Here is a 21,777-nt window from a genome sequence, read left to right as displayed (position 1 = left end):
TGTGGCTTTGGCTAAATTGCATTACCTGATTGAGCTTCAGTTGCCTCATCTATAATTAAAATAATGATGATGATGATGATACATACCTTAAGGTGTGCTGTGAGAAATACATTAATTCAAGTAAAGTCCTGGTACATACTAAGGCCTCACTCTTTGTTGGCCTTCATGGTTATTGTTGCTAGTATGCAGAAAGAGAGGGAATCTGGAGCATTATTAACAGTTAGGAAAACCTTACCCACTCAAGTTTGGCTGGAACTGATCCAGATTGTATAACTCAGAAGTATATTTTTGGGTCGCCTTTGTCATTCATTCACCCATTCAACAAATATGTTTTGAGTGTCTACAACATGCGAACTGCTGAAAGAGGTGTTGGGTCTATAATAGAGAACAATCATAGTCTCTGGCTCAGTTCACTTGAGAGTGGAGGAGACAGGTTGGTGAACAGATAGTTACAGTACAGGAGGGCATGTGCTATATCAAGGACAGAGTCAACATGTTCATTGTCTATGGAGAAGGAAGAGAGGAGGGAGATGGGAAATTTAAATTTGTTTGGAATACTGTCAAGGTTGGCTTCCTGCTGATGCTGACCAATGATAATGCATTAAACAACAGACTCAAGATCAGTTACTTTACTAATTGAGGTTGGTGCTCTAAAACTCCATGAGGTCAGAGACTTTATCTCTTTTACGTAATTATCAGTCAACACCTTTGGACTGATGCAATGATGATGTAAAGGAACACAGAGACCTAGATGGTACCAAAAGTCATTCAAATCTTAGTCTATACTAGGACTGCTGGTCCCTGGTGGGCTTAGTGTTTGTACTAAGGTGATACCTGTGCATCTTATCAGGCACAAATGAATGAAGAGTGAGTAAATGCAGCCATCAACTCACTGGTGTCTTCCAGAACATAGCAAATCTCTTTATAGTGTGTGAGGACAAGTTGGGTGCTGGTGATTGGTAAAGAAATGAGAGGGTGGCAAGATGTATGACATATAAGTCTGGCTGAGCTTAAAAATCTTAACCATCCCAGAGGCGGAGGGAGTCTTCTGTCTCCTCAATGCTCATTTGATGGACATTAGAAATCAGAATGACTTTCTTTGCAGCCATCATTTGGAAGACTCTCTAGCTCTGCTTTTCCTCAGCTATTGCTAGGATTGGCTGTCTCCACTGGACTGCATCCAGAGCCTTGTTACTCACTGTCAATACCCGAAGCCAAGCTTCGATGCTGGAGCAGCCAGCTGCTGCTCATTCTCTTCGTTCTCCACATCCTGACATGACTGTCAGGGAAACAAAAGCTTCTCAAATGACAGCTTCCTCTGGCTCTTCCATCTGTTTCAATCTGGCCTGGAGTGAGTGTGGACAGCCAAGTAATCACTCCAGGATGTTTGCCTTAACAAGCATGGCCAAATGCAGGCATGGACAGGACACAGCTTCTGTTTCCTCATGGTGATCACGCCTCAGGTGCACCTGCTTGGACACAGCTTCGGGTCTTGAGGTGGGCTTTGGAATGCTTGCTGTGGACAGTCGCTGCTAGGATGCTGTTGGCCCTTTAAGACCCTCTCTATAACGGACGGGCAACTCAGATTGTTGAATGGCAAAGGAAAAATGGCTGTGGGGGGGTCACTGGCTTGAAAGGCTTGTTCCTTTGAATAGGTTTGGACTGCTTTCATGATGAAATGCCCTTAGGTTTCATAGCCAAGTATATTTTAAAGTATGAATCACTAAACTTTTGTGTTAAATACAATTCATATTTTATCTGCAAACAATTTTTTTTACAAAAGCAGACTAGGTTTTAAGTTATCTATACTTTAATTCACTGATATGTATATTTAATACATGCTTATTGTAGATTTTGAACATCAATATTATACTACAGGAACTCATGTCTACAGAGTTTGCTTAGTGCTTTAAAATATAATCCTTATTGTGTTTTTGTTACAAAAGTAATATATGAATTGTTATCTACAATTTAGAAAATTCCAAAATGTACAGCACTGAAGATTAAAATCACCTGTAATCCCATGACTCTGAAAGAAATTAATATTAACATTGTAGTGTATTTTCTTCCTAGGCTTTTATCCTATGCATGCGTCTAATATGTGTTTGAGTGGTTGTTACATATTTTTACATAAAGCTAAATGGTATCAAGAATGCAAACAAAAGAAAAGGGAATTATTTTTCTTGCCTGTTTGCAAGGTTGTTCTTGAATGAGTGTTCTCTCAAACATAACCTAACTACCTACCTCCACCTCCTGCTACAAAGACAAAGTAAGAAAACCATATTGGGGAGGCAGGGAGTGAGGACAGGCAGAGAAAAATGAAACTCTGGTTAATGTCCAGATCAGAGGGTAAACTATCCTGCTGAATATATTTTGAGGATTGCTTTGCATAGGGGAACACAGAGATGATTTGATTGAGTGATTCATTCACTCATTCATTCATCCATTCAACAAACATTGATTGAGCCCTCGTTTTGAATTAGGCATTGTACTTGGCAATGGGATAAAAATACAAATACAACACACCCTTGACCTCAGAGAGCACCCAGTCTGGGGTGGGAACCAGATGAATAATTCACCAATGACAATGAGGTGTCTTGAGTTCCGACTGAGCCCCATGAATACGTGTCAAATAACAAGTCATTTGCAGTGGATGGAGGGAAAGACACTTGTGGAGATATGGTAGGAAAAGGGCTCTGTGGAGTTTGTTCTTAATCCTGAAAGTGCTGGAGTCCACTAAAAGATTATAGAGAGGGGAGTTAAATGATCACTTTTATATTTTGGCCAGCACAATTGGAAGCAAACAAGATTTGAAATCAGACAGCTCCAGGATCTTTTGAAAAGCAAATACAACTAAACAAGCAAGCAAATAAACAAGATTCTCTGAGCTTCAGTTTCCCCATCTCTAAAATAGGAATAATAACTGCCTGTAAGGTTGTTGTGAGGTTTAAATAAGAAAAAAAATATTTAAATGAGACAGAAAGTAAGTTGTGAGGCAAAATCGCTGAAACCTAATAAATGTAATATATGCATTGTTAATGACCCTAGCTCTTGTTAGTAGCAAGGCATGCCCTGTCCTTCAGTTCAGCCTCCTCTTGATTGCTGCACTCTCCTTTCCACCACATCTAATCACATGGATCATTCAATGCTGTACTCTAGCCTCCCACCACCTCAACCTCAGACCTCCATTCCTTTGCCCAACCTGTTCCGTTTTCCTGGTGTGCTGTTTCCTCTCCCTCTTGTGTGCTTTAAGACCCATCCTCAAGTCCCACCCTTCTCTAGAGTATTAAAGGAATTTTAGACAACACAAAAGAAATGGACAATTTCACATTCAAAATTGGGAGACTGAGTTTAAAAGAATAGGATTAACAGTCTCAGGCATTTTGTCTAGTGAGATTTATAGATACAAACCTTAAACTAGATTATTCTTGCTTAAAATAGCTATACCTACAATCAAGGTGTGCTTCTCCAAGGGAAGGTCCATGGGTACCTGACCCAGGAATATCAGCTTCCTTCTCTGGTTTCTTCTCTTCAGACCCCTCCTCAAAAACCCTCTCCTGTTTTATTCATGGTTTTGTTTTCTATTATCCTCCAACAACCCCACTTGTTTCTTCTCATTATAATTCTTTTTTATTATTATTCATATCTTTTAAATATATTTGTTATAAGTATCATTATTATTACTCATTTAAAATTCTTGGTACATCTATTCTGGTAGTTCTGCTTCAAATCAACAAATGTTTATTAGCTAATTGTCTTTCTTTGCAGTGTTTGTCACATGCTAACTTGGGGGAGAAGCAGACAAAACACTTTAGTTTTTCTCCATCCTGTCCTTCCCCTTGGGGTTTCTCAAAATTTTTAAAAGTAATGCCTCTAATCCATACCTGCCTCTTATTTCTATAGATTCTCAATGTTGATTTAGATTCTAGTGGAGACAACCTGCAGTTCAGGCTAGTTAGCTATCTCCTTATTTACCTTAAAAAATTGCACTTAAAAAATTAATTTGGATACAATAAGTTGTAAAGGTTGTGTGTGTATGTATGTATTTTTAAAAATCCAATTAGCTAGATCATAGAATTTTTTTCTACTAATCATTAACTGCTGTGATACCTAATTATTTTCTCTTTCATTAAATAGCTTACTTGCTATTGAAACCCATCAGAACTGAGCAAATCTTAGCACTGGGATATCACTTAGAGATGAAATTTCCTACAATCTGATGACTATTACTTCTACTAGTCTCTTCTTTATTCCATCTGCAGGTATAAAAGAATCATCCTATTTCTGACTTCTTCACTTTCCTGACCAGCAGGTGGAAAACATGTCAAATGTCCCTAGATGCCCTGAAATTATGAATAAATGCAGGATAACATGGTGATTAATCACCAAAAGTCCGAATGCCTATGCTTGTCTTTTAGCTCAAGTGCTCATTTGTTGTGTGATCCTGGGGAAACTGCCCAAATAGTCCAAGACCTTACATTCTATACACTGGGAGTGTCTTAGTACATCCTTTGGATGGTTGATTTAAGAGCCCCACTTACATACATATGTACTTTTGAATAGCATTGGGCACATTATAAGAATATATTTTCTCTTCTTTTTATTCCCATTTTTTTCTGCCCCACCCCCAATCCCCAAAGATGTATTTTGCCATTCAAGTAGAAGGGTAAAAAAATCTTTTTTTTCTCTCAAGCAGAACTTTTTTGTGTAAATAGTAAATTTATTTTTTATGTCATGTGCCAATTGATGGGGATTCAGATGGAAATATGGAGGGTCTGTGCCTTCATGGAGTTTACAGTTTTGTGCAGAAAGCAGGCAGATTAATCAGTGGCTTTAATCAAATGAGCTAACTGCTGGTGCAGTGATGAACCCAAGGTATTATGGGAGCTGTGAGGAGGGGCAACCAACTTACCTAGCACTGTCTCTGGTTGACTTCCCAGAGTAGGTGATTTTTCAACTGAAATTGTGATGTGTGTGTTGGGAGAGTGGCAGGACATTCCAAGAAAAGGAAGTTGCAAAGTTATGAGAGAGAGAGACAGAGAGAGAGACAGAGAGAGGGCTTGGAAGTTGGGGTGGAGGGTGGAGATGAATGGTTATTCAGGGGGGAGGACAAATGAGGATTTAACAGATGAAAGGGAAATAGGACATGTCATGTGGCTATTTTTATTAATTGTGCTCTGATGAGATGGGTTCAGGACCTTTGTTTTTTCAGTGTCCTTGGCCAGTCCCCAGGGAACATGTAATATGTGGAGGACATTGCAAATCAATCCTATCACCAGGTGGACCATTGACCCAAATCCCTATCTAGTCTCCTGCTCTGTTGAATTGAGCTGAACCACGTGAGAGTCAGGAGGGTCCCTTTGGTTATTTAGATTGAGAGAAGAATAGAAGCAGCCATCTGGCCCCTTGGTGCTTTTGTCCTCTGCCTCTGGGTCTTACTCTTGGTGTAGAGAGGAGAATTAGAAAGAAAAGCTTGGAGAAATATGAGAGTCATTTTCTTTAGGGCCTGAGGCTTAGCTGGCACAAGCCACTTATCTACTTAAGATATCTTTTTACTAGACCCCTCTCTGGTCCTATTGGGCTCTCTGCATTTCCTTCAGCTTCTCACAAGCCAGATGGCCCTGATTTCACTTCGGTGATCAAAAAGCAAAAGTATCAGATTGCTTTAAGGAATGATACCATATAATTTTATGAAGTTGATGTCTGGAGTAAACCTGGGCTTTGTGACACTGATATATATATGTAAGTCTGTTAGAGTATCTTTAAAGAACGACACACTGGGAACAAAATCCCACATGTCCAGTGAACCAGTCTAAATTATAATTGAACCTGTTTGTTCTGAAGTTTTTAAATAAATTTAACATGTCAATATAATGGAATATTAGTTATTAAAACCAATGTTTAGAAAAACTTATGACAGTGGGATATACTCTTTAATATATCTTTAGGTTAAAAAGCAGTACAAAAAATTATTAGAGAGGAGGGCGTGAGGGGATGGGCTAAATGGGTAATGGGGATTAAGGAGACCACTTCTTGTGATGAGCACAGGTTGATATACAGAATTATTGAATCACTATATTAAAAAAAGGCAGGACAAAAAACTAGTACAGATTCTGATTCTGTTTAAAATTCATGAACATAAAAAGGCTGTAATAAAATATGCCAAAATAATAATAGTTTTTAAAGTCTGGGTGGTGAAATTACAAATGGTTTTTGTTCCTTTATGCATTCTTAATATTTAAACCATGAACTTGAATTTCTTTAATTTCTGAAAAATGTTATATAAAAGAAAAATGTAAATTGTCTTTTAAGAAATATTTGATGATTTATGTAAGGCACAAGAGATAAAACCCATGGACAGAAAATTAATTCTTCCTGGAGAAGTCATAAATAATGGACAGTGTCCCTGAAATGCTGGAATAACAGGTACTTAGTGGCTGGTTATAGAGAAAACCATGAGTGATTAGAGAGGAATTTGAGGGATGGATTAATGAAAAGTAAGAATTGAATTTCAAGAGACTCTTCTACCTCAAAGCCATTCTAGGAATAGGCACTGGTGGAACATTCAGTTGTCATTATAGATTGTCATTATAGATGACTTACTCCAGAAGACCCTTAACTGAGTCTAGGAGATGGGTCTGGCAATCAGAGTCAGTAAATCATGTCTGCATTCTCACAGAGTGATGCTTTTCTCTGACAGTGTATACATTCTCACATACTTTTTCTTTCAATCTCTTTTATTTATACCCCACTATACACATACATTTTGTTTGAGTCAAGAAAGGAAATTGATATGGATATTGCATTGATCAGGATAGATTAGGTTTATGTTGCAGTAAGAAGCCCAAATGTCAATGCCTAACACACCAAAGGTTTATTTCTTACTTACATAAAGTCCTTTTTAAGTCCAGGTATTTCTCTATGGCTACTGTCTTTTAGTGTTGACTCAGTGACTCCAGATGCTTTGATATTGTCACTCCAGTATCTCACTAAAAGGCTTTTTTGATCAACATGGCAAGGGGAAGAACAGCTAAAGGACACGCACTGACTCTTCTACACTTCTTAAAGCAAAATGCTACTCAAAACTAGTCACATCGTTCTGCCTAACTGCAAGAGTGCTAAAGGAACAGGTGCAATATTGGGCGAGAAGATTTTTATACCACCCCCCAACACACACACATAACCTTTTTGCCTATGCTTCTTCAGTCCTACTATTAGGACAAAAGAGGGCTATGACATAGCAAGGTTACTTATAGCAGACTTTTAAATTAAACTAAACTTTGACTTCCAAGTAAGAATGAAGTTAGCTAATTTTTAACCCTCCCCCAAAGCTAATTATTTTACAGAACTTGCCAAAAAATTTCACATGTCTGATGAACAAGTATAAATTACAATTGAACCTATTTGTTCTAAGTTTTTGACCCAAACCAAAATATATGAATGACCATGAGCTTTTAGTTTGGAGTCTTGAATTATAATAATGATTGATTTTTAAATCATAGGTCTCTCCAATAATCTGACACTTGAGTATGGAGAGCATTTGGGCATTTGCTATATTCTGGACCATAAGACCGGAGAAATGGAACCAGAAAGAACACTCTTAGGGAGTCTACTCTGTTGGTTATTATGCTTCGTTCTTTTATGTCTATATCTGCTCTAATCTCCATGATAGCCCTTGGAGGTAGCTATATTTATCTTCTTTCTCAGAATGAGAATGCTAAGGCTCAGAAAAGTTATGTTACAACTAGGAAATGTCAGAGCCAAGACACAGATTCAAGTCTTTGGGTTCCTAACATTTCCAACTCTATCATGCACCACACAGTTGATATTCTTATCCATTTGAGCATCTCATGACCTCCAGACACAGCATGCTACTTCTGTGTTTTTGCCATTTTTTGATGACTGGACATATAAATTGGCATTTCCCTTCTTCTTTTCTAAGGCTCTCCGAATTCAGACCAGGCTTTTGGGTTTAGCTTTAGACCTGTCTCTTCCATTTTATAGATGATGTATTAATGGTTTGGTGAACCTTGGCATAAAGAAGGTTATTTGATGAATATTGCCTTTCATCTTTCTTTGCTACACTTTGGAAAAAAATGTCTCTATCTTTTCTGGGTTTAATCATCACTCGTCTTGTCCTTGCTAATTACTTTAGCAATTCATCATATGGTACTTGCAGAAATATTTTTCACATTAACATTGGTACCATAACAATTATTTAGCTCTTAATCTGTGCTCTATATCTACATTGTTACTCCTTGAATCTTCACAACAATGCTAAGGTAGATCCTCCTATTAGTTCCATTTTGCAGATGAAGAAACCAAAGTACATCTTGCCTACAGTTAATAGAGTTAATAAATTGTAGATTCAGGATTCAAGCCAGGCTGTCTGACTAAAAAGTGTACATATTTAAATATCATGCTATAGTGCCTTCCATGAAAAAATATTTCATCTACTTAGTCACACTGACAGTTCTTCAAAGGCAGTGACCACATCTTAGTATTTCAGTGCCCCTCATAGAATGTAATAGAGTATTAGGCACAATAATTATTTGTCAGGTTGAATTTTAGGGATCCTGGGGGTGAAAGGAGAGTATCCCTGATTATGAGCATCTCTTCCCAGTGGTCCAGGATTATACGAATATGTCTTGCTTGCTTCCTAGGCTTTTTGCTCCAGTGAAATAGACAAACACAAAGACTAGAGCCTGAGGGATCTAAAGGTTAGGGAATGTGCTTAATTGTTCTAGTCCAGTCGGTGGTGGAAGTAGAAATGAATTGGGTGGGGATAAATTGAATTCTACCCAGAAGTAACATAATTTCTTCTTAGAGAATTGGATTTCTGAGATGCAGAGGCAAAAGTGTTAGTATTAAAATTATTGCCCTTTGGTGCACCCCTGTGAGTGTCAACTGTGTGGGTACAGTGATGTCACTCCCTCAGGCATAAGCAAAAAACCTTTGTTGTGATTGTTGGGTTACTCACAGTTATCCAGTCCAACTGAACCTATGCATTTCAAACGCTCCATGTTTTTCTTTTGTTTCAGCCCTGTACTGTGTAAATCTGTGTTTCAGGCTGTGTTAGTGAGAAGCTTAATGCAGGGAGAGAGAGGGAAGGAGAATGGAAGCAAAGTGTCTTCTTGGATAGGATGCTTTGGAATCTCACATTGATGTAATATTTGGTTCTAAGATGACAGAGTAGATCATACTTGTTACATTTCTTAGTCACCTGCCATTTTGAGGGTCTGACTGGCTACCTCAGTCCCTATTTCTGATTCTAGAGATATCTTTATCAGCTGGTGGAGCCGCGCATTTTAAATACCCAGGAGCTTCAGCCTGTCATCAGTCGGTGTAGGAGGCTTCATTCCCAGTCGATCCTCCTTTCAACTTTCGTTGAACAGTCCTTGGTTCCTACCCACCAGGACCACGAAAACTTATTGTTTTAACATGTGTGTGATAATTGATGTGAGGGGACCATAGGAACACAAATTAAGGAGTGTCTAATGGGTATGGTGGTAGTCATGAAAATTTTATCAGGGGATTAAAATGGGGCCATGAAGGAGGTCTAAGTGAGCAGGACTTTTTCATGTGATAAAAATTGTATAATTCAATGGGCATTCCAGTAAAGGGACAAAAAGACTTGAATGAGTGATAAAGAGTAGTGATAATAGAGCAGTTTAAAGTGACTGGAGAAATCTCCATACTGTTTTCCAGAGTGGCTGCACCAGCTTGCATTCCTACCAACAGTGTAAGAGGGTTCCCCTTTCTCCACATCCTCGCCAACATTTGTTGTTCCCTGTCTTGTTAATTTTAGCCATTCTGACTGGTGTGAGGTGGTATCTCATTGTGGTTTTGATTTGTATTTCCCCAATAGCAAGTGATGTGGATCATTTTTTCATGTGTCTGTTAGCCATTTGTTTGTCTTCTTTGGAGAAGTGTCTGGAATATAAGGAAGAGTGCAGCGGACAATAGGTGAAGGGAGGGAAAACTGAACGGGAAGAAATCAGAGAGGGAGACAAACCATGAGAGACTCTTGACTCCTGGAAACAAACTGAGAGTTGTGGAAAGGGAGGTGGGTAGGGGGATGGGCATTAAGGAGGGCACGTGACGTGATGAACACTGGGTTTTATATGCAACTAATGAATCACTGAACATTACATCAAAAACTAATGATGTATTATATGTTGTCTAATTGAATTTAAATTAAAAAGAAATAAAGTGCCTGGAGAGTAAATGGTATGTCTGATGGGCAAAGGTAGAAAAAGTCAGTTAGTGATTCTAAGATGAGAAATGTGGACTTTGGCCTACAGAATTTATGTACCACAGAAGGATGTTGGGCAGGGGACTGACCAAATTTGGGTTTAACAATTTGGCAAACACCCCTGAAAACCTAGTAGTTGCTGATTGCAATGAGGAATAAATTAAATTGAATCTAGATTAGGGGAAATGAGAGAAATGATTCTTTTTGTCTCACTTAAGGTTTGTTTCCTTAGATTCTTTTTTGTCTCATATTACTGTTACCAACCCCAATTTTTTTAAATTGAAGTTTGTCTATTTTTCTTTATTATCTATACATTCACTCATTCACTTGTTTGCCTATTCATTTACTTGGTGTAGTTTGCTTTGTCTGTATCATTTAATTAGATTTTAAAGATAATCTAAGGTTCTCAGTCCTTTAGTAAGGGTAGTTTAACTTCTTTATGACTACTAACATATTAAATATGTTGGCCTTATGTATACCATCTGTTATTATTATTATTTTTTAATTTATTAATTTGACAGAGAGAGACACAGCGAGAGAGGGAACACAAGCAGGGGGAGTGGGAGAGGGAGAAGCAGGCTTCCCACTTAGCAGGGAGCCTGATGTGGGGCTCGATCCCAGGACCCTGGGATCATGACCTGGGCCAAAGGCAGACGCTTAATGATTGAGCCACCTAGGTGCCCCCATCTGTTATTTTTTTAAGTAAAATTCTATCCAAGTGCAACAAGCATACAGAGAATTCACATCCTAAGTATACAGCTCCATGAATTTTTACAAACACTCCCAAATCAAGATATAGAATATTTCTGCATCCTGGAAGCCTCTTTTGTATCTCATCATAGCCTCCACAAAGGGTAACCATTATTCTGATTTCTATCAATTATAATGAATTTGGGCCTCTTTTTGAACTTGATATAATTGGGACCAGACAGCATATACTCTTTTGTATCTAGCATATTTTTTTCAACATTGTGTCTAGGAGATTCATCCATGCTGATATGTATCAAAAGAGATCCTTCATTTTTGTTACTATGTGGTGTTGGGGAGCAAGAATTTCCTGTTCCCTTCAAAGGTCCTTCTAGCTGGACTGAGAATCAAATAGACGTGAGACAGATTAACAGGAGAAAGTCAAATTTAATTTTGTACATAGAGGGAATCCATACAGACATGAAAATTCCAAAAACAGGCAAAGTGAGGTATATGTCATTCTGAACTAAGGAGGGAAAGGTTAGGGGTGTGGGACTTTGGAGGGAGAGAATGCGATTCTCAGGGCAATAAGAAGAGCAGATGTTTGCCTTGCCATACAGGTGGGTCATTCAGATAAAGTTTATCTCTTCTAACAACCTTTATTCTGGAAGAGACCCTCAATTCAGATCCTTCCATGTGATTAAGGAGCAAAAGTTTCTCTTGAGTCTGAGGAGTGTCAGTTGCCTTCAGCTCAAAATAGGACAGCCTCTTTTGCCCTTTTGGGGCATTCTGCCCTTGGCCCCTACAATGGCATTCTGTCACATAAATAGACCACAGTTTAGTTATCCACATCCTTTTCTTAGGTCACATGTTATTTTCTATTTACTCATTCAGGATTGGTTGGGAAAAAAAATCTTCCCAGCCTGGCATTTACCAGTAGGCAGGCTAAGTAGAGTGTCATTAATCCTCCTCACTATCCACTCAGTGCTAACTTCTACCTCTCATTTGAAGGTCACCTTGATATCTAGTACTGGCCAAAGTTGGTGAACTCAGTCGGTATTTATCTGGAATAGGTTGGCCAGACTGTGGCCAGAGCTCTCTGACTCAGCCAAAAGCTCAGAGTCCATTCTTCTGTGTAGTGTGGTACATGAAAGACAGTGCCTCCCACACTGCACTGATTCCTTTCTTGTCTCAGCCCCCAATTACAGTACTTACCATGCGAAACAAAATATCACTAAATGCAATATGCCTCTATTGCCCTTTAACCTCATTTTCCCAAAGTTTTGGTTTTTCTTTTTTGCTAATAATTTATCTTTGAGTGTATTCCATGAAAAATTTTCTGTGACTAAATAAGTTTGGAACATTATACCCCATACCTACCTCCTTTTGGAGATTCACAGAGCACATTCACATAGTAATGACTGAAACTTCCTGCTGTAATGAAACGTGCTTTATGTTATAAAAATCTTACACTTGCTTCTTTTGTGAATATCTTTTAGTACCTCACAGAGTCAGAACAATAGTTCCACAGCATAGTGCTCTGTAGAATACAGTCAGAGGAAATTTCACCGGGATGTTTTTTCCTTTCTAGTGCTATTGTGAGCTTCCAAGTTTCTCCACGCCTATCTTAATGGAAATATGGCAGAGGCATAACAGCAAATTAATCCATTATAAATATCTGCTTATCTATTTCCCCATTTGTCTGCGAGCTCCTTGAATGTAGTGATCCTGTCTTTTCATCTTTGTATCTCTCAGTACCCAGCATGGTTTTCAGCACATACTTGAAGTGTTCAATAAATATTTTATGAATGAATGAATGAGATATAACACTCTGGGACTGCCAGCATTGAGGGACGCAAGTAGAACTAGAATCTAAACTTAGATCTTAAGGTGTACAGGGGGCAGAACAACCATTACAGAAGAAAAATCCTGAACTTTAGAGTTGGGGTTCAAAAAATCTGATTGAATCCTGCCTCTTCCATTTTTTGGTAATGTGATCTAGCAATTTACTTAGATTTTCTGAATCTCAGTTTTTCAACTGTAAAAATAATATCAAGTTCCCTTTTATAACCGTTGAAGCCGTATAACCGTTGAATAACATTAAATGTGATAGTGTAACCAGAAGCATTGAGCACAGTGCTGGACACATAAGTATTCAAGAACAGTTGCTATAATTGGTATCACTGTGGCTGTTATTATTTTATGTGTGGCACTTGTTTCTCTGGTCTGTCTCTGCCCACACTGGAGCCTGCAGATTTTCCTGTGCTCAAATTCTTCTCACATTTGGTGAGGATTGGAAATCCACAGAACTCTCAGCTGCCACACACATGGCATCTGTCAAGTTTCTTCCTCATCTAATAATGTCTCCCCAAAAGCCTTGCCCAGGTACATAGACTTGATCAATTTGACCATCCCCTCCTGCTGCCAAAGGACGCCTAGTTTCTCTGTGCTAGCAGAGAGATTTTTTTCCTTTTCAAATAATTCCAATGAATATACATTTCTTATATTGTTACTCAAAAGCTCTCCCACCTTGCAGTATGGTCCTCAGGAAATTTGAGAAAGAGAGAGAGAATGTGTGTGTGTGTGTGTGTGTGTGAGTGTGTCTATGTGTGAATGCTGACATACAGATACCACTCCTTCCACATGTGCTATGGCTTTCCTCTTCCCCAGAGTATCCCTCATGTGTCCGTGAGGGCTGCTCATATGACCTATCTCTGAGACAGACATGATACTATTTGTCAAATGTCCTCCCTTTCAAGCAGTTCTTCTCCACTCCCAAAAACATACCCAGTTCACATGCTACTTCTACCTGAATTCTTGTCTCTCCTTTGTTTTTATCCATAGCTGCTCTAACAAGGCCATTTGCCACAAAGCTTATGTTCTGCCATTTTGAAATGTTTAGTAGAAACATTACACATCAGACTTAAAGGTAATGCCACATTAGAAAGAAGTTCTTTTTTTTTTTATGTTCAGTTAGCCACTGTATAGTACATCATTAGTTTTTGATGTAGTGTTCAATGATTCATTAGTTGCATATAACACCCAGTGCTCATCACAATACATGCCCTCCTTAATACCCATCACCCAGCTACCCCATCCCCCCACCTTCAAAACCCTCAGTTTGTTTCCTGGAGTCCATAGTCTCATGATTCTTCTCCCTCTCTGATTTCTCATTCTTCAGTTTTCCCTCCCTTCCCCTATGGTTCTCCACGCTATTCCTTATGTTCCACATATGAGTGAAGCCATATGATAATCGACTTTCTCTGCATGACTTATTTCACTTAGCATAATCCCTTCCAGTTCCATCCATGTTGATGCAAATGGTGGGTATTCATCCTTTCTGATGGCTGAGTAATATTCCATTGTGTATATATATCACATCTTCTTTATCCATTCATCTGTTGAAGGGCATCTCGGCTCCTTCCACAGTTTGGCTATTGTGGACATTGCTGCTATGAACATTGGAGTGCATGTGCCCCTTCTTTTCACTACATCTGTATCTTTGGGGTAAATACCTAGTAGTGCAATTGCTGGGTTGTAGGGTAGCTCTATTTTTAACATCTTGAGAAACCTCCATACTGTTTTCCAAAGTGGCTGCACCAGCTTGCATTCCCTTACACAACAGTGTAAGAGGATTCCCCTTTCTCCACATCCTCACCAACATTTGTTGTTTCCTCTTTTGTTAATTTTGTCATTCTAACTGGTGTAAGGTGGTATCTCATTGTGGTTTTGATTTGTATTTCCCTGATGGCTAGTGATGTTGAGCATTTTTTTGTGTCTGTTAGCCATTTGTATGTCTTCTTTGGAGAAGTGTCTGTTCATGTCTTCTGGCCACTTTTTTACTGGATTATTTGTTTTTTGAGTGTTGAGTTTGCGAAGTTCTTTATAGATCTTGGATACCAGACCTTTATCTGTAATGTCATTTGCAAATATCTTCTCCCACTCCATGGGTTGCCTCTTAGTTTTGTTGACTGTTTCCTTTGCTGTGCAAAAGCTTTTATCTTGATGAAGTCCCAAAAGTTCATTTTTGCTTTTGTTTCCCTTGCCTTTGGAGATGTATCTTGAAAGAAGTTGCTGTGACCGATGTCGAAGAGATTACTGCCTATGTTCTCCTCTAGGATTTTGATGGATTCCTCTCTCACATTGAGGTCTTTCATCCATTTTGAGTTTATCTTTGTGTATGGTGTAAGAGAATGGTCCAGTTTCATTCTTCTGTATGTAGCTGTCCAATTTTCCCAGCACCATTTATTGAAGAGACTTTTTTCCATTGGATATTTTTTCCTGATTTGTCAAAGATTAGTTGCCCATAGAGTTGAGAGGCCATTTCTGGAGTCTCTATTCTCTTCCATTAGTCATTGTGTCTGTTTTTGTGCCAATAATATACCATCTTGATTACAGCTTTGTAATAGAGCTTGAAGTCAGGCAACGTGATGCCCCCAGCTTTATTTTTCTTTTTCAACATTCCCTTGGCAATTCAGGGTCTTTTCTGGTTCCATACAAATTTTAGGATTGTTTGTTCCACCTCCTTGAAAAATGCCAAAGGTATTTTAATAGGGATGGCATTGAAAGTGTAGATTGCTCTGGGCAGGATAGACATTTTAACAATGTTTATTCTTCCAATCCATGAGCATGGAATGTTTTTCCATCTTTTTGTGTCTTCCTTAATTTCTTTGATAAGTGACCATCTATGAAAAGCCCACAGCGAATATCATTATCAATGGGGAAAAGCTGAAAGCTTTTCCCTTAAAATCAGGAACATGACAAGGATGCCCACTCTCATCACTATTGTTCAACATAGTGCCAGAAGTCCTAGCATCAGCAATAAGACAACAAAAAGAAATAAAAGGCATTCAAATTGGCAAAGAGGAAATCAAACTCTCTCTTTTCGCAGATGACGTGATACTTTATGTGGAAAATCCAAGAGACTCCACCCCCAAATTACTGGAACTCATACAGCAATTCAGCAATGTGGCAGGATACAAAATCAATGCACAGAAATCAGTTGCTTTCCTATACACTAACAATGTAACTGTAGAAAGAGAAATTAAGGAATCAATTCCATTTACAATAGCACCAAAAACCATAAGCTACCTCGGAATAAACCCAACCAAAGACGTAAAGGATCTATACTCTAGAAACTACGGAACACTTATGAAAGAAATTGAGGAAGACACAAAAAGATAGAAACAAGTTGTAAAGAGATTCTTATCCCCAGTATTTTCCTTAAGGTTTGTCCTGGTACCAGCAGAAGAGCCCACAGGCTGCCACTTTCCCCTGCTATGCATGTGGGCGGCAGCCATCATTAATCATGCATTCTTTCCATGCAGAACCATAGGTAGTCCCTGCCAGTCAGCTGGGCTGGCACAGGAGGAAGCCTCTGAGCCAAGCTTGGACCTGTTAAGTCCTTTCAGCACTTCTGCATCCAGTCTCCACCAAATAGTGGGCAGCTAGATTTCTCTTGTAAAAGAGTCCTGTTTTAATGAATCACTTTGAGGTGAGGTCCTAGACATTGCATTTATACTGGGGAGTGTTTTTGAGCAACACCATTTAGCTTTTGTCTTTAGGAGAAACAAAAAGAAAAGGAAAGGAAAGGAGAGGAAAGGAGAAAGGAAAGGAAAGGAAAAAGAAAAAAGAAAAGAAAAGAAAAGAAAAGAAAATGGCTATGAACCATAGTCTAATACAGTGTGTCTAGCACACATCAATTACGATAGCCACTAGCCACAGGTGGCTTTTTAACTTTAAATTAAGATGAAATAAAATTAAAAACTCACTTCCTCAACTGCACTAACCACAGGTGAAGTGCTCAATAGGTATGCTGTATTGCACAGCATAGATATAAAACATTTCTATAATCACACATATTTCTGTTGGGCAGAGCTAAACTACAGGTTGTGTTCTGTATCCTAAGAGGTCTTTCTTTTTACACTTGGTCATCTACTCAATCCCTTCTTCTTTCCCAAAACACATCATGTTGTCCTCTACCAACTAAGCAAAAGCATGTAAAGGCTAGGATGTCATTGAAAACGGAAGCAAGTCTTAAATGAGAAGGTGTAGGAGCAGGTAAGGGATCATAAGTAGATCAGTTATCATGCTTTCTCAAGGAAATTGGCTTCTGGCTTCATATGCTGTCTGTTTCTCCTGTTGAATATAAAGATAATCTTACCTCCTTTTTCTTTTAAATTTAGCTGCATGTATGAGACCAGAAGCCCAAAATCCATTTTATGAGCCCCCAGCTTCCTGTTAACATGACATTAATGGAAGAATCGAACCTATGATTATATTAAAAAGGGAAAATAACCGAACAAAATAAGACTGGGATTTGATGTTTCTACTGGGTAAATTTAGTTGCCTGAGAAACAGGAGGAAATTATTTCAGTGCCAAAATAATAAAGAACATCGCTGAATTTGCTCTTTCTTTCTCCTTCAGGAGCTAGAATTGGAATGAGAAGAAAAAGAGGACTGTGACATGGAAGAGATAGTCATTCATATGATTTCCTCTGATATTTTGTTCAAGTTTTACTTCTAAAAGTTTCTATCAGCCTTTATAATTTTCCAGTGAAATTTATACATCCAGTTCTCCTAAAAGTGGGTGACATTTGAGTGCTATAAAATTAATACGAATGTGATGCAATGGACATAATTGCTTTCTAGAAAAATCTCATCTTTATGACTCACTGTTAGAGACAAAAATGTGAGCCTGTAAGTTCCTAGAACATCAATATATCTGATTCCTTATGCACATTTTCCCAGGAAAGCTGTTTTTCAGGAAATAGCATCTCTGCTGGATTTTTTCTTTTAGTCCCTCTGTTGTCTCAAATTAGAAAGCTCAGGAAATGACTGAAGTAATAATTTACTGCACTTGAGTGATTTGGCATCGTATATTCTAGAAAAACATTCATGTACACATATTGTCAATTTTGAATCTTATTCATTAGAACCATGGCCCTTTGTGGTTCACACGGTTTTACTTCTGGTTTTGCTGGGTGCATGCGTAACCCAGCAAATGCTCAGTGTTTGAAAATGTCAGAGTAGGGACACTGGGTTCCCAGACCCTCCAGCTTGCTGGGTTAGGCTGCTGTTGCAGAGTGCAAAAATGATTTGGGCCACCTGAGAGTAAGGGAAAAAAACAAAAGTGAATTTTTAAAGACTGCTAAAGCACAAGCTCATTAATGCACACGGTGCACCCTAGAGACTTGTTAAGATTGGAACAGGGTTGAAGTTTGCCTTTGCATCTAGAAGAAAGTAATTGTTAAGGAAATTAAGAATGTAAATTATTGTAAGAAATACTCAAATATGCAGGTTTGGGAGTCCATTAGACCCAAGCTTCATTCCTGGCTCTGTCACTTACCAGCTATGACTTTGGGGCAGATTACTTAACCACCATGAATCTCATTTTTTATATCTATGGCATGGGACTGACAATTCCTATCTCAAGAGATTGTCTTAAGGATGAAATGAAACAGTATATGTGTAGTTGGTTATTAGTGTAGTTAGCATTAGTGGCTAGGAAAGCAAGTTATTTTTAAAAGAGATTTATAGAGAATGATATGCTTGAAGAGGGTAGAAAGTATAAATATCCATACCTTTTCTCCCTTTCCCACCCTCTAGGGAAGATTCAGTGTTTGTACTGCCAAAGGGGGAGCTGACAGGGTAAGTAATGATTAAAGTTGTGAGAGCGAGAAACCTAGAGGGCAGATTAATTTACAAAATAAAAGACTAGCTGTGGAGGAAAAAAATAATAAAGGATCTAAAAGCCTAGAAGACTGAGAGAGAAGAGTGAGTGCTGCAGGTTTTGTGGGGTAGACAAAAAGGAGAGAGGCGCAGCTGCAGTCTGACATTCAGGGGAACCAGGCGGGTCAAGAAAATTTGGGGAAATGTCCTGTGCTTTCTTGAGAGTCTTCTTACGTAGCTGTTCCACAGGGAGGCAGGTGTAGCAGAGTGGTAAGGGTCCAAATTCTGGAGCTGGAGTTCTGGCTTCAAATCCCCTCTGTGCCTAGATAGCCATGTGCAACTGTTTCACTTCTCAAAACTGCGGTCCCTCTCCTCGGAAAGGGGCATCCTTACAGCACCTACCATGAGATTCTCCTGGGGGATCAGGTGAAGGATTCTTCTGAAGATTGGATGACTTACTGTTGAGTGCTTGGCAGATATAGAAGAGCTTGATAAATGTTACCTGAACCTACTGGTATAATTTCTAAAAAGGACAATAACAGTTTGCATTTATTGAATGCTCACTGTAGAGGAGGCATTCTTCTGAGGAGTTTATGTGGATTAATTCATATAATTCTCAAGACAACTCTACAAGATAGGGACTTTTATTATCCCATTTTACACGTGAGAAAACTGAGGCATAGATGATTCAAGTAACTTGCTCATAGTCCCACAAGGGAATAGTACTTGGGTTAGCCTCAAATACACTATCTCATGCTTCATCCACACTCTTGCCCTCTATGGCTTTCTGCATCTCTTTTGTGAGTGTCTTAACCTGTGGAACAGTTTGTCTTATTTTATAAATGCTTAGTTTATATGCAACCACCTTGCTACTCAAAGTGTGGTCCAAAGTCCAGTAGGATCAGGGATACCCAGGAACAGAATCTGAGGCCCCACCCCAGACTCTTGAAACAGGAACTACATTTTAACAAGATCTCCAGGTGATTCATGATCGTATCAAAGTCTGAAAAGAAAAGCACTGCTCCAGAATAAGAACCTTCAGGCAGATGGACTGTCTTATTTATGTCTCCATCCTTTATACTGTTCAGCACAGTGTTTGCCATCTAAAAGTAGATTTATTCTTTCTTTTCTTAAGATTTTATTTTTAAGTGATCTGTACACCTAAAGTGGGGCTTGAACTTACAACCCCGAGATCAAGAGTTGCAATGCTCTACTGACTGAGCCAGCCAAGCTCCCCAACTATTATTCTCCACTAAAAGTAAATCAAGGAATGTTGAATAGGAAATAAATTGATGAGTCCTAGTGGAATAACACTTGGTTTATCTTCAGCTGAGTGAATGAATGCTCAATACCTCCAGCTTCCAGCACAGTGCAAGGCACTGCAAAGCAGATACTCCATACATAGTTTTAGAATCGAGATAGAAATGTTGTGTGATAGTGTGATAGAGACATCCAGCACACCAGCCTTCCCTGGATGTGCTGTGACATTTAAAAAGGCCAAATAATGCCAAAGCAAGCAGAACAGTGATTATGCACTTATTCTTAACACAGTTTTAAGACAAGCTCTGCTCAATTGGTTCCCCTGTGAACTCAAGCTGATTCTCTTCTCTCTTGAGCTCTCTATTGTCTTCGCATTGTTTGCAACTCATTCAGAACCTAATTAAGTTTCAGGATCAGTTTGTCCTGTTAGAGAGAGTAGATATGCTGAAGTGGTGGGATTTTTTTTTTTTATATATGTAACTTAAATTATCTGAGTGAAAGGACAATTATAATTTGCTTCTAAAATTGGCCAAAAGTCAGCTTTCATCAAAATAATTCTCAGCAGACATTAGTCTCTGTAAAACCAGGGTATTGTATGAAAGGCAACAAAGAGGATTTAAATAGGCCTCGGGAAATGTATTGATAATCTGTTCATTCTCTAACAGAGTGTGAAATTCGTTGTTTACTTCACTTATCTGGGGCTGGAGGTAGCTGATCACTCACTGACAGAGCCATATTTTGTGATCACCTTTCAGCAGTGAGCTTCATCTGGGCCAAAGCCAAACAATTTGACTTGATTGGCCTATGTACCACCTCCAAGTCAAGGTCAGGACTACTGTTCTCTGTGGGCAGCCAGAAGAACTTATGAATTCCAGTATATCTGGTCAGGGCTTTCATTTGTGCTTGTACATGAAGGTAAGCCAGGACCTAGGTATAATTGTGAAAAGTTAGGAGATTTATCTTCACTATCTCCACATTTCTTTCCTATACTCTATCTCCACGCCCCATCCAAATTGAAGGTTTATGTTGGTTTCATCACCAGTCTACAAATATTATCAAGATGAACATTACTGGGGATGCAATGAAATATGAGTGTCTGACCTAAAGGAGTATATATATATATATATATATATATATATGTATATATGTATATATATATATATATATATATATATGCACAACAGAGATTAACTACTGTGGTGAAATAGACCCTGTTGAAACTCTGCCCAGATCCCTTTATCAACTTAGTGGATCCATCCCCCAGTGGTGGTGAGTGTTGGCTGGTAATGGCTCATAGCTGTCCCTTTTCTGGAGAATTGACTGCCCTCAGCTAGTGGGGGTAGGAACCCAAACTAAGAGGTTATGTTTTCTCTACCCTGGGTGGCTCCGTCGTTAAGCGTCTGCCTTCGGCTCAGGTCATGATCCCAGGGTCCTGGGATCGAGTCCCACATCGGGCTCCCTGCTCCGCAGGAAGCCTGCTTCTCCCTCTCCCACTCCCCCTGCTTGTGTTCCTGCTCTCGCTATCTCTCTCTGTCAAATAAATAAAATCTTTAAAAAAAACAAAACAAAACCCTAGCATGACTGACTGACATGGGGTTATAAGAGGCCAGACCTCTTTCCTTAAGGTGGACAAACCCATGGTACAATCCATGCTAGAGAGCCCCCCTTGGAACCATGCTAAAGCTGGGCCTCTGGGGATTACCTTCTTGTTTCCTTCACTTTCTTTCTATCCTCTACTCAGTTAATCAAATGCATCTGAATCCCTGTTTCAGGCTCTGCCTCTATGATGCCCAACTTAAGACTGGTAGGAAACTAATACTATCCATAAATGTGATGGAGCCAAAGGAAGAAATAGTTTTACCAAAGCACAGTGATAGTTAGAACCTTGGAGACAGTTACCTGAC

At 38.9% G+C, this 21,777-nt stretch overlaps 1 protein-coding gene across 6 annotated transcripts in view; it reads left to right on the top strand.

The window, feature by feature from the left end:
* Positions 1-21,777, top strand: part of CPNE4 (copine 4) — a 499,753-nt gene that overhangs the window by 108,272 nt on the left and 369,704 nt on the right. The window contains exon 1 of one of the 6 annotated variants that reach the window (XM_027586332.2): positions 1,477-1,497. The exons of the other annotated variants lie outside the window; for them this stretch is intronic. The gene's annotated coding sequence lies outside the window, so the exon portion shown is untranslated. Of the gene's footprint in view, positions 1-1,476; positions 1,498-21,777 lie in introns of those variants that run through there. 6 annotated transcript variants of the gene reach the window in all.

The sequence above is a fragment of the Zalophus californianus genome, chromosome 1 (genome assembly GCF_009762305.2).
Source record: "Zalophus californianus isolate mZalCal1 chromosome 1, mZalCal1.pri.v2, whole genome shotgun sequence".
Lineage (NCBI taxonomy): Eukaryota > Metazoa > Chordata > Mammalia > Carnivora > Otariidae > Zalophus > Zalophus californianus.
The sequence above is the reverse complement of the archived record's forward strand: the minus strand, read 5'-3'. Positions and strand labels throughout refer to the sequence as shown.